The 10000-nt window shown below is 38.3% G+C and overlaps 1 protein-coding gene across 3 annotated transcripts in view; it reads right to left on the bottom strand.

Moving 5' to 3' along the window:
- LOC137975529 (protein eiger-like) overlaps positions 1-8258 on the bottom strand; it is a 30567-nt gene extending 22309 nt beyond the window's left edge. The window contains exon 1 of one of the 3 annotated variants that reach the window (XM_068822640.1): positions 8127-8258. The gene's annotated coding sequence lies outside the window, so the exon portion shown is untranslated. Of the gene's footprint in view, positions 1-1544; positions 1683-4981; positions 5121-8126 lie in introns of those variants that run through there. The other 2 variants (XM_068822641.1, XM_068822639.1) reach the window with 2 other exon arrangements.
- Between the last annotated feature and the right edge of the window lie 1742 nt (positions 8259-10000).

Here is a 10000-nt window from a genome sequence, read left to right as displayed (position 1 = left end):
GGAATGGTGAAAATGAAACAACTGGCGAGGAAATATCTCGAACGTGGCCTATTAGACTGCCTAGAACAAACTGTTCGACAACAACATTTGAAGAGAGCCTAGCCTTGAGAAATTCAAACAACGCCTGAGAGCACGCGGCTATCCAAATACAATTGTGGAAAGGTGTCTGCTAGAGGTCAACTTTGACTCTAGACCATCGGCTCTAACACAAAAGAAAAAGCAAAGGAAAGGACTTTGCGTTTAGCCACTACGTACCACCCAGGAGTCAAAAATCTTAAAAGGTTACTGGTAGAACAATGGAGCACCATAGAAAATCAGCCTATGCTGAATTGGATCTACTTAAAACCTCCAATAATATCATACAAAAGGGGTAAATCCCTCAAAGACACGCTCGTCAGAGCAAAATTACTGTTTCTTTTAGGTTCAAATGCGATGCAACCGAAAAAACCACACGGGGAGCCCAAGGAGTCCGTGCAGGCCTGTAATAACTTCCTGGTACGTTAAAGAAGTTCACAATACAGACTGTATCATCAAAACACTGGTTGAAACGTTGTTCCTGGGCAGCCATGCTGCTTTTCAAGATGCTTTTCACGCTCTTCTTTTTTAAGAAGGGGTAGCAGTGGGGTAGGGAGGTGGCGCTTTTTTGAATAAGAAATTACCGATGTCTGGGAACTTGCGAAGAGTTGAATGAATATGATTTGTTGAATGAAAATATTGTTGTTGAAGTTGAATAAATATATTCGTTGCATGAAACGTAATTTTTGGGTGTTGAAGTTGAATAAATATTCTTCGTGCACAAAAATAGCCCGTGTTGAAGTTGAATGAATGTAGTCGTTGAATAAAAATATCCTGTGTTGAAGTTGAATGATTATAGTCATTAAATTAAAATATCCTGTGTTGAAGATGAATCAATATATATATTGTTGCATACAAATATACATTGTTGAATTTTGCAACAAACGGCAAACCATAGTCAACACCCACCTATAAGAACAAGTGGATGAAAAACATCAGGCTGAAATTTGGCCAATAAAGCACCATATAAATAAGAGCAAATTCAGGCTGATAAATAAAACATGTTCTTAATATAAAGGGAAAGGGTATTGGAATAAGGAAAACGTACAGTACAGTAAGTGATCAAAGTAATATGGTTTTCAGGACCAATACAAACTTTAAAATCTATTTTTAAAAAGGCTTGTACGTTAATTAAACCTCTAGAAATGTACAAGTTGAAGTATTTGTGAAACCAGTTGTAAGGACATTTTGATAACACTTTCAGGCTGATTTCTTACTATGCACCCCTTAAATAAGAACACGATCAGCCTGAAACCTGAAATCAGTGTTCTTATATGCGGGTGTTTACTTTATCTAAAAATTCGATTGCTAAGTTGAAGAGAGATGTAGGTAAACTAATTGATCGGAGATGATTTCATCCAGGTTGAATGCAAGTAATATATCAGTAGCACCAGGATAACGGCGAAAGATGCGTTAAGGCATAAGCTCAAAGAAAGATTCTAAAAACTGAGAAGTGAATTGGTGCTTACCTTTTGCGCGGGCTTAAATGAATGTTTCTGATCTCGCGCGTAACTGCTCTCTCGATCAGGACAAAAAACAGAAAGCAGAACTTCCTGAGCGGACAGCAGTTGCTGGACACTTTGCTGGACGTGATCGCGTGCCACGTGGTCTGCAAATTTTACTCTCTGTCGGCGACAGACTAATTGTCAAGTTAGGATTTCGAATTGGATTTCGAGTTGGATTTTCGAGGTGGTCAGTGTAAAAAGTAGACTAAGGTTACAATGTAACTGATGAAAAAGCCCAAACCTTTTATAACTACTAACTTTAGGCCTAATGTCTAAAAGGTTTGGGCTATTTCAACAGTTACATTATAACCATATGCACCTGTCACTGTAAATCCTCCCTCCCAACCTTAATTCATTTTTTGCGTTGTCTTCCCAGAGAGGTGAGGGATTAGTACATTTTGGCCTTTGCTTTTCCCTATGGGGTGGGGAATTAGTACATTTTAGTCCGTTGCCTTGTCCGAGCAAGAAGGAGTAAGGACACTTTAATAGCCCGAAATGAAAGGGGTCAGAATATGTACAGTAGAAAGTATCAAGGATTGACAGGCCTACACAACTCCTTAACGGTTGAGACTTTTGTAACGTATTCTCGGTCTTTGACCTCTTTAAAGCTTTGCTCTTACGAGCATGTCTTTAAGGGATTTTCCCCTTTGAAAAGATGTGAGTGGTGGCTCTTTCAAAATTTGCCGTAGAGAAGGCTGTTGTTGTATGAAGTGCCAATTTTTTAATAAAGCACGTTTGGCACTGCCGGGTGATACTGTGTCACAAAGGGCAAGATATCTTGAGGGATTTCATTTCTTTCCTTCAGCGCTGATTCCCTTTCTGTAAATTTTATGTCTGTTAGGAGTGTCTCAATGAAAAGTTTTGGATAGCCTCTAGCACGGAGACGTGATTTTAGTTTGTAAATGTTCTCTTCAAATGTTGTTCTTGAAGAATTAGTGCGTTGAAGTCTTAAGGGCTTCGCCCTTCACGAATTCTTTTATTGACACCTGGTGAGTGAATGGAAGAAAAATGAGTGTACTGAAATGTTACAGATTGATTTTGAAAGCGTTTGCCTTTGTATACAACAGTGTATACAATGGCCTCAGTGTTTGAGATCTCAGCTGTAAATTTGATGGTAGAGTGGTGTGAGTTTGCTTGTTTGATGAACTTGTCTATATCCGGTTTTCTCACATCCCACAACGAAAAAATGCCGTCAATGTATCGTTTCCAAATCATTGCCTTTATGAGGCTTTTGCTAAGAATCTGTGTCTCAAGATCGGCCATGAAAATATTTGCAAAGGCAAAGCCCATTTTATTAACGTGAATTTGTAGATAGTTGAACTGGAAAGAATTCTTTTTGAGTATGAGTCTTAGCATTTCTTTGATATAGTTTGTGGGGATTGGAGGGTTATTTCACAGTGACAGTTTTCGTATGCTTTGCATCCTGTAGTGATTCTCTCTTCCTGTGGTATATTTGTATTTAGACTTGTGACGTCCATCGATAAAAGAAAAGTTCGTTTTCCTATCTTCGTCTCTTCAATGAAATTGATGAAATCTGTAGAGTCTTTAAGTCCTTTGTAGTGTGCATCACCTGCCGGAAAAGTTGAAGACATAATAGACTGCTCTGTCTCCTTTTATGGTAATGTGTCCTGAATAAAGCTAGAAAATTTGGCACTTGATTCATGTGAAAATGTGTTGACCAAACGTTAAAGCAGTCAAAAATATTAAAGTGTCAATCACACTTTTGAAAGTAATATTGCGGGTTTAGACAAGGAGTTTATGTGGGGGATTATCCTCATTTTGGTAGGGATTAGACCCAAAAATATGTCCCCTGTATGTAGGGCATTATCCTTGTTTTGTTTTCCTTTCTGGCTAATGCCCCATGTTTCCCCGGGGTGGGGGTTTACAATGAAAGGCGCATTAGTCTGCGCTTTACCCTTAATCTTCAGTCTGCATCTTACTCTGAACAAGTCGAAAAACGACTCGAAATCCAACTCGAAATCCAACTCGAAAATCCAACTCCAAAATTCAACTCGAAAATTCAACTCGAAATCCTACTCGAAATCCAACTCGAAATCGTAAGTAGGTAAATAGGGAACCTCTTCCTGCCGATTCATGGATAAGGCTTTATGAGGATTACCAGAACAAATGTCACGCTGGGTGTTTATGGTGTTTATTGTAGGCGTTCCAGCGTGTACATGAATGTTGTTCACATCTGAAGTGCGTCAACTAACACTACATCCCAAAAACAAAAAAAAAAAAACGTTTTACGAGCGATGAGCCATGAAGGGGGCGTACTGGATCATTTTCCAGCCAAGAATAGATTCACACACAAGGCCGCCAGCAAGCAATCATTCGCACTGAAATAAATTCCCAGCATCAAACTGTGTGCGGAGCGGCTATTACTATTGGTATTTAATTAGGATGATTACAAAACTTCGCTTGCATCATCATTTTCCTTGAGAATTGTTAACTTTCATTGTCCACGATTGTTGCTTAATTTTTCGTTTTATGACTGCAAACATCTACTCTTTAAAATAACCTTAGGGAGGTGGCGCTTTGTTGAATAAGAAATTACCGATGTCTGGGAACTTGCGAAGAGTTGAATGAATATGATTTGTTGAATGAATTCAAAATATTGTTGTTGAAGTTGAATAAATATTCTTCTTGCACAAAAATAGCCCGTGTTGAAGTTGAATGAATGTAGTCGTTGAATGAAAATATCCTGTGTTGAAGTTCAATGATTATAGTCGTTAAATTAAAATATCCTATGTTGAATATGAATCAATATATATATCTTGTTCCATACAAATATACATTGTTGAATTTTGCAACAAACGGCAAACCATAGTCAACACCCGCCTATAAGAACAAGTGTATTAAGAACATCAGGCTGAAATTTGGCCAATAAAGCACCATATAAATAAGAGCAAATTCAGGCTGATAAATAAAACATGTTCTTAATATAAAGGGAAAGGGTATTGGAATAAGGAAAACGTACAGTACAGTAAGTGATCAAAGTAATATGGTTTTCAGGACCAATACAAACTTTAAAATCTATTTTTAAAAAGGCTTGTACGTTAATTAAACCTCTAGAAATGTACAAGTTGAAGTATTTGTGAAACCAGTTGTAAGGACATTTTAAGAACACTTTCAGGCTGATTTCTTACTATGCACCCCTTAAATAAGAACACGATCAGCCTGAAACCTGAAGTCAGTGTTCTTATATGCGGGTGTTTACTTTATCTAAAAATTCGATTGCTAAGTTGAAGAGAGATGTAGGTAAACTAATTGATCGGAGATGATTTCATCCAGGTTGAATGCAAGTAATATATCAGTAGCACCAGGATAACGGCGAAAGATGCGTTAAGGCATAAGCTCAAAGAAAGATTCTAAAAACTGAGAAGTGAATTGGTGCTTACCTTTTGCGCGGGCTTAAATGAATGTTTCTGATCTCGCGCGTAACCGATCTCTCGATCAGGACAAAAAACAGAAAGCAGAACTTCCTGAGCGGACAGCAGTTGCTGGACACTTTGCTGGACGTGATCACGTGCCACGTGGTCTGCGAATTTTACTCTCTGTCAGAGACAGACTAATTGTCGAGTTAGGATTTCGAATTGGATTTCGAGTTGGATTTTCGAGGTGGTCAGTGTAAAATGTAGACTAAGGTTATAATGTAACTGATGAAAAAGCCCAAACCTTTTATAACTACTAACTTTAGGCCTAATTTCTAAAAGGTTTGGGCTATTTCAACAGTTACATTATAACGTTATGCACATGTCACTGTGAACCCCCCCCCTTCCCCGAACCTTAATTCATTTTTCTGTTGTCTTCCCAGAGAGGTGAGGGATTAGTACATTTTAGGCCGTTGCCTTGTCCGAGCAAGAAGGAGTAAGAAGGAGTAAGGGATTTCATTTCTTTCCTTCAGCGCTGATTGCCTTTCTTTAAATTTTATGTCTGTTAGGAGTGTCTCAATCAGACGTTTTGGATAGCCTCTAGCACGGAGACGTGATTTTAATTTGTGAATGTTCTCTTCAAATGTTGTTCTTGAAAAATTAGTGCGTTGAAGTCTTAAGGGCTTCGCCCTTCACGAATCCTTTTTTTGACACCTGGTGAGTGGCTGGAAGAAAAATGAGTGTACTGAAATGTTTCAGATTGATTTTGACAGCGTTTGCCTTTGTATACAACAGTGTATACAATGGCCTCAGTGTTTGAGATCTCAGCTGTAAATTGGATGGTAGGGTGGTGTGAGTTTGCTTGTTTGATGAACTTGTCTATATCCGGTTTTTTCACATCCCACAACGAAAAAATGCCGTCAATGTATCGTTTCCAAATCATTGCCTTTATGAGGCTTTTGCTAAGAATCTGTGTCTCAAGATCGGCCATGAAAATATTTGCAAAGGCAAAGGCCATTTTATTACCGTGAATTTGTAGATAGTTGAACTGGAAAGAATTCTTTTTGAGTCTTAGCATTTCTTTGATATAGTTTGTGGGGATTGGAGGGTTATTGCACAGTGACAGTTTTCGCATGCTTTGCATCCTGTAGTGATTCTCTTTTCCTGTGGTATATTTGTATATAGACTTGTGACGTCCATCGATAAAAGAAAAGTTCGTTTTCCTATCTTCGTCTCTTCAATGAAATTGATGAAATCTGTAGAATCTTTAAGTCCTTTGTAGTGTGCATCTCCTGCCGGAAAAGTTGAAGATATAATAGACTGCTCTGTCTCCTTTTATGGTAATGTGTCCTGAATAAAGCTAGAAAATTTGGCACTTGATCCATGTGAAAATGTGTTGACCACACGTTAAAGTATTCAAAAATATTAAAATGTCAATCACGTTTTTGAAAGTAATACTGCAGGTTTAGACAAGGAGTTTATGTGGGGGATTATCCTCATTTTGGTAGGGATTAGACCCAAAAATATGTCCCCTGTATGTAGGGCATTATCCTTGTTTTGTTTTGCTTTTTGGCTAATGCCCCATAATTCCCCGGGGTGCGGGTTTACAATCAAAAGTGCATTAGCCTGCACTTTACCCTGGATCTTCAGTCTGCATCTTACTCTGAACAAGTCGAAAACCGACTCGCAATGCAACTCGAAATCCAACTCGAAAATCCAACTCGAAAATTCAACTCGAAAATCTAACTCGAAAATCTAACTCGAAATCCTACTCGAAATCCAACTCGAAATCCTAAGTAGGAAAATGGGCAACCTCTCCCTGCCGATTCATGGATAAGGGTTAATGAGGATTACCAGAACAAATGTCACGCTCGGTGTTTATGGTGTTTATTGTAGGCGTTCCAGCGGGTACATGAATGTCGTTCACATCTGAAGTGCGTCAACTAACACTACATCCGAAAAACCAGAAAAAAACGTTTTACGAGCGATGAGCCATGAAGGGGGCGTGCTGGATCATTTTCCAGCCAAGAATAGATTCACACACAAGCTCGCCAGCAAGCAATCATTCGCACTGAAATAAATTCCCAGCATCAAGCTGTGTGCGGAGCGGCTATAAATATTGGTATTTAATTAGGATGATTACAAAACTTCGCTTGCATCATCATTTTCCTTGAGAATTGTTAACTTTCATTGTCGACGATTGTTGCTTAGTTTTGCGTTTTATGACTGCAAACATCTACTTTTTAAAATAACCTTAGGGAGGTGGCGCTTAGTTGAATAAGAAATTACCGATGTCTGGGAACTTGCAAAGAGTTGAATGTATATGATTTGTTGAATGAAAATATTGTTGTTGAAGTTGAATAAATATATTCGTTGCATAAAACGTAACTTTGGGTGTTGAAGTTGAATAAATATTCTTCTTGCACAAAAATAGCCGGTGTTGAAGTTGAATGAATGTAGTCGTTGAATGAAAATATCCTGTGTTGAAGTTCAATGATTATAGTCGTTAAATTAAAATATCCTATGTTGAAGATAAATCAATATATATATTGTGGCATACAAATATACATTGTTGAATTTTGCAACAAACGGCAAACCATAGTCAACACCCGCCTATAAGAACAAGTGGATTAAGAACATCAGGCTGAAATTTGGCCAATAAAGCACCATATAAATAAGAGCAAATTCAGCCTGATACATAAAACATGTTCTTAATATAAAGGGAAAGGGTATTGGAATAAGGAAAACGTACAGTACAGTAAGTGATCAAAGTAATATGGTTTTCAGGACCAATACAAACTTTAAAATCTATTTTTAAAAAGGCTTGTACGTTAATTAAACCTCTAGAAATGTACAAGTTGAAGTATTTGTGAAACCAGTTGTAAGGCAATTTAATGAACACTTTTAGGCTGATTTCTTACTATGCACCCCTTAAATAAGAACATGATCAGCCTGAAACCTGAAATCAGTGTTCTTATATGCGGGTGTTTACTTTATCTAAAAATTCGATTGCTAAGTTGAAGAGAGATGTAAGTAAACTAATTGGTCGGAGATGATTTCATTCAGTTTGATTGCAAGTAATAAATCAGTAGCACCAGGATAACGGCGAAAGATGCGTTAAGGAATAAGCTCAAAGAAAGATTCTAAAAACTGGAAAGTAATTGGTGCTTACCTTTTGCGCGGGCTTAAAAGAATGTTTCTGATCTCGCGCGTAACTGCTCTCTCGATCAGGACAAAAAACAGAAAGCAGAACTTCCTGAGCGGACAGCAGTTGCTGAACACTTTGCTGGACGTGATCACGTGCCACGTGGTCTGCGAATTTTACTCTCTGTCGGAGACAGACTAATTGTCGAGTTAGGATTTCGAATTGGATTTGGAGTTGGATTTTCGAGGTGGTCAGTCTAAAATGTTCACTAAGGTTATAATGTAACTGATGAAAAAGCCCAAACTTTTTATAACTACTAACTTTAGGCCTAATTTCTAAAAGGTTTGGGCTATTTCAACAGTTAAATTATAACGTTATGCACCTGTCACTGTGCACTCCCCCCCCCCCAACTTAATTCATTTTTTGTGTTGCCTTCCCAGAAATGTGAGGGATTAGTACATTTTGGCCTTTGCTTTTCCCTATGGGGTTGGGAATTAGTACATTTTAGTCCGTTGCCTTGTCCGAGCATGAAGTAGTAAAGATACTTTAATAACCCGGTATGAAAGGGGTCAGAATATGTACAGTAGAAAGTATCAAGGATTGACAGGCCTACATAACTCCTTAACGGTTGAGACTTTTGTAACGTATTTTCGGTCTTTGACCTCTTTAAAGCTTTGCTCTTACGAGCATGTCTTTTGGGGATTTTCCCCTTTAAAAAGATGTGAGTGGTGGCTCTTTCAAAATTTGCCGTAGAGAAGGCCTAAGGTTAAGGTTATTTTAAAAAGTAGATGTTTGCAGTCATAAAAAGCAACTAAGCAACAATCTTGGACAATGAAAGTTAACAATTCTCAAGGAAAATGATGATGCAAGCGAAGTTTTGTGATCATCCTAATTAAATACCAATATTAATAGCCGCTCCGCACGCAGTTTGATGCTGGGAATTTATGTAAATCTATTCTTGGCTGGAAAATGATCCAGCACGCCCCCTACATGGCTCATCGCTCGTAAAACGTTTTTTTTCGTGTTTTTCGGATGTAGTGTTAGTTGACGCACTTCAGAAATGAACGACATTCATGTACACGCTGGAACGCCCAGCGTGACATTTGTTCTGGTAATCCTCATTAACCCTTATCCATGAATCGGCAGGGAGAGGTTGCCCATTTACCTACTTAGGATTTCGAGATGGATTTCGAGTAGGATTTCGAGTTAGATTTTCGAGTTAGATTTTCGAGTTGAATTTTCGAGTTGGATTTTCGAGTTGGATTTCGAGTTGGATTTTGAGTCGGTTTTCGACTTGTTCAGAGTAAGATGCAGACTGAAGATCAAGGGTAAAGCGCAGACTAATGCACCTTTCATTGTAAACCCCCACCCCGGGGAAACACGGGCCATTAGCCAAAAAGCAAAACAAAACAAGGATAATGCCCTACATACAGGGGACATATTTTTGGGTCTAGTCCCTACCAAAATGAGGATAATCCCCCACATAAACTCCCTGTCTAAACCCGCAGTATTACTTTCAAAAGTGTGATTGACATTTTAATATTTTTGAATACTTTAACGTGTGGTCAACACATTTTCACATGGATCAAGTGCCAAATTTTCTAGCTTCATTCAGGACACATTACCATAAAAGGAGACAGAGCAGTCTATTATGTCTTCAACTTTTCCGGCAGGAGATGCACACTACAAAGGACTTAAAGACTCTACAGATTTCATCAATTTCATTGAAGAGACGAAGATAGGAAAACGAACTTTCCTTTTATCGATGGATGTCACAAGTCTATATACAAATATACCGCAGGAAGAGAGAATCACTACAGGATGCAAAGCATGCGAAAACTGTCACTGTGAAATAACCCTCCAATCCCCACAAACTATATCAAAGAAATGCTAAGACTCAT

Source organism: Montipora foliosa, chromosome 11, assembly GCF_036669935.1.
Source record: "Montipora foliosa isolate CH-2021 chromosome 11, ASM3666993v2, whole genome shotgun sequence".
NCBI classification, from domain to species: Eukaryota; Metazoa; Cnidaria; class Anthozoa; order Scleractinia; family Acroporidae; genus Montipora; species Montipora foliosa.
The sequence above is the reverse complement of the archived record's forward strand: the minus strand, read 5'-3'. Positions and strand labels throughout refer to the sequence as shown.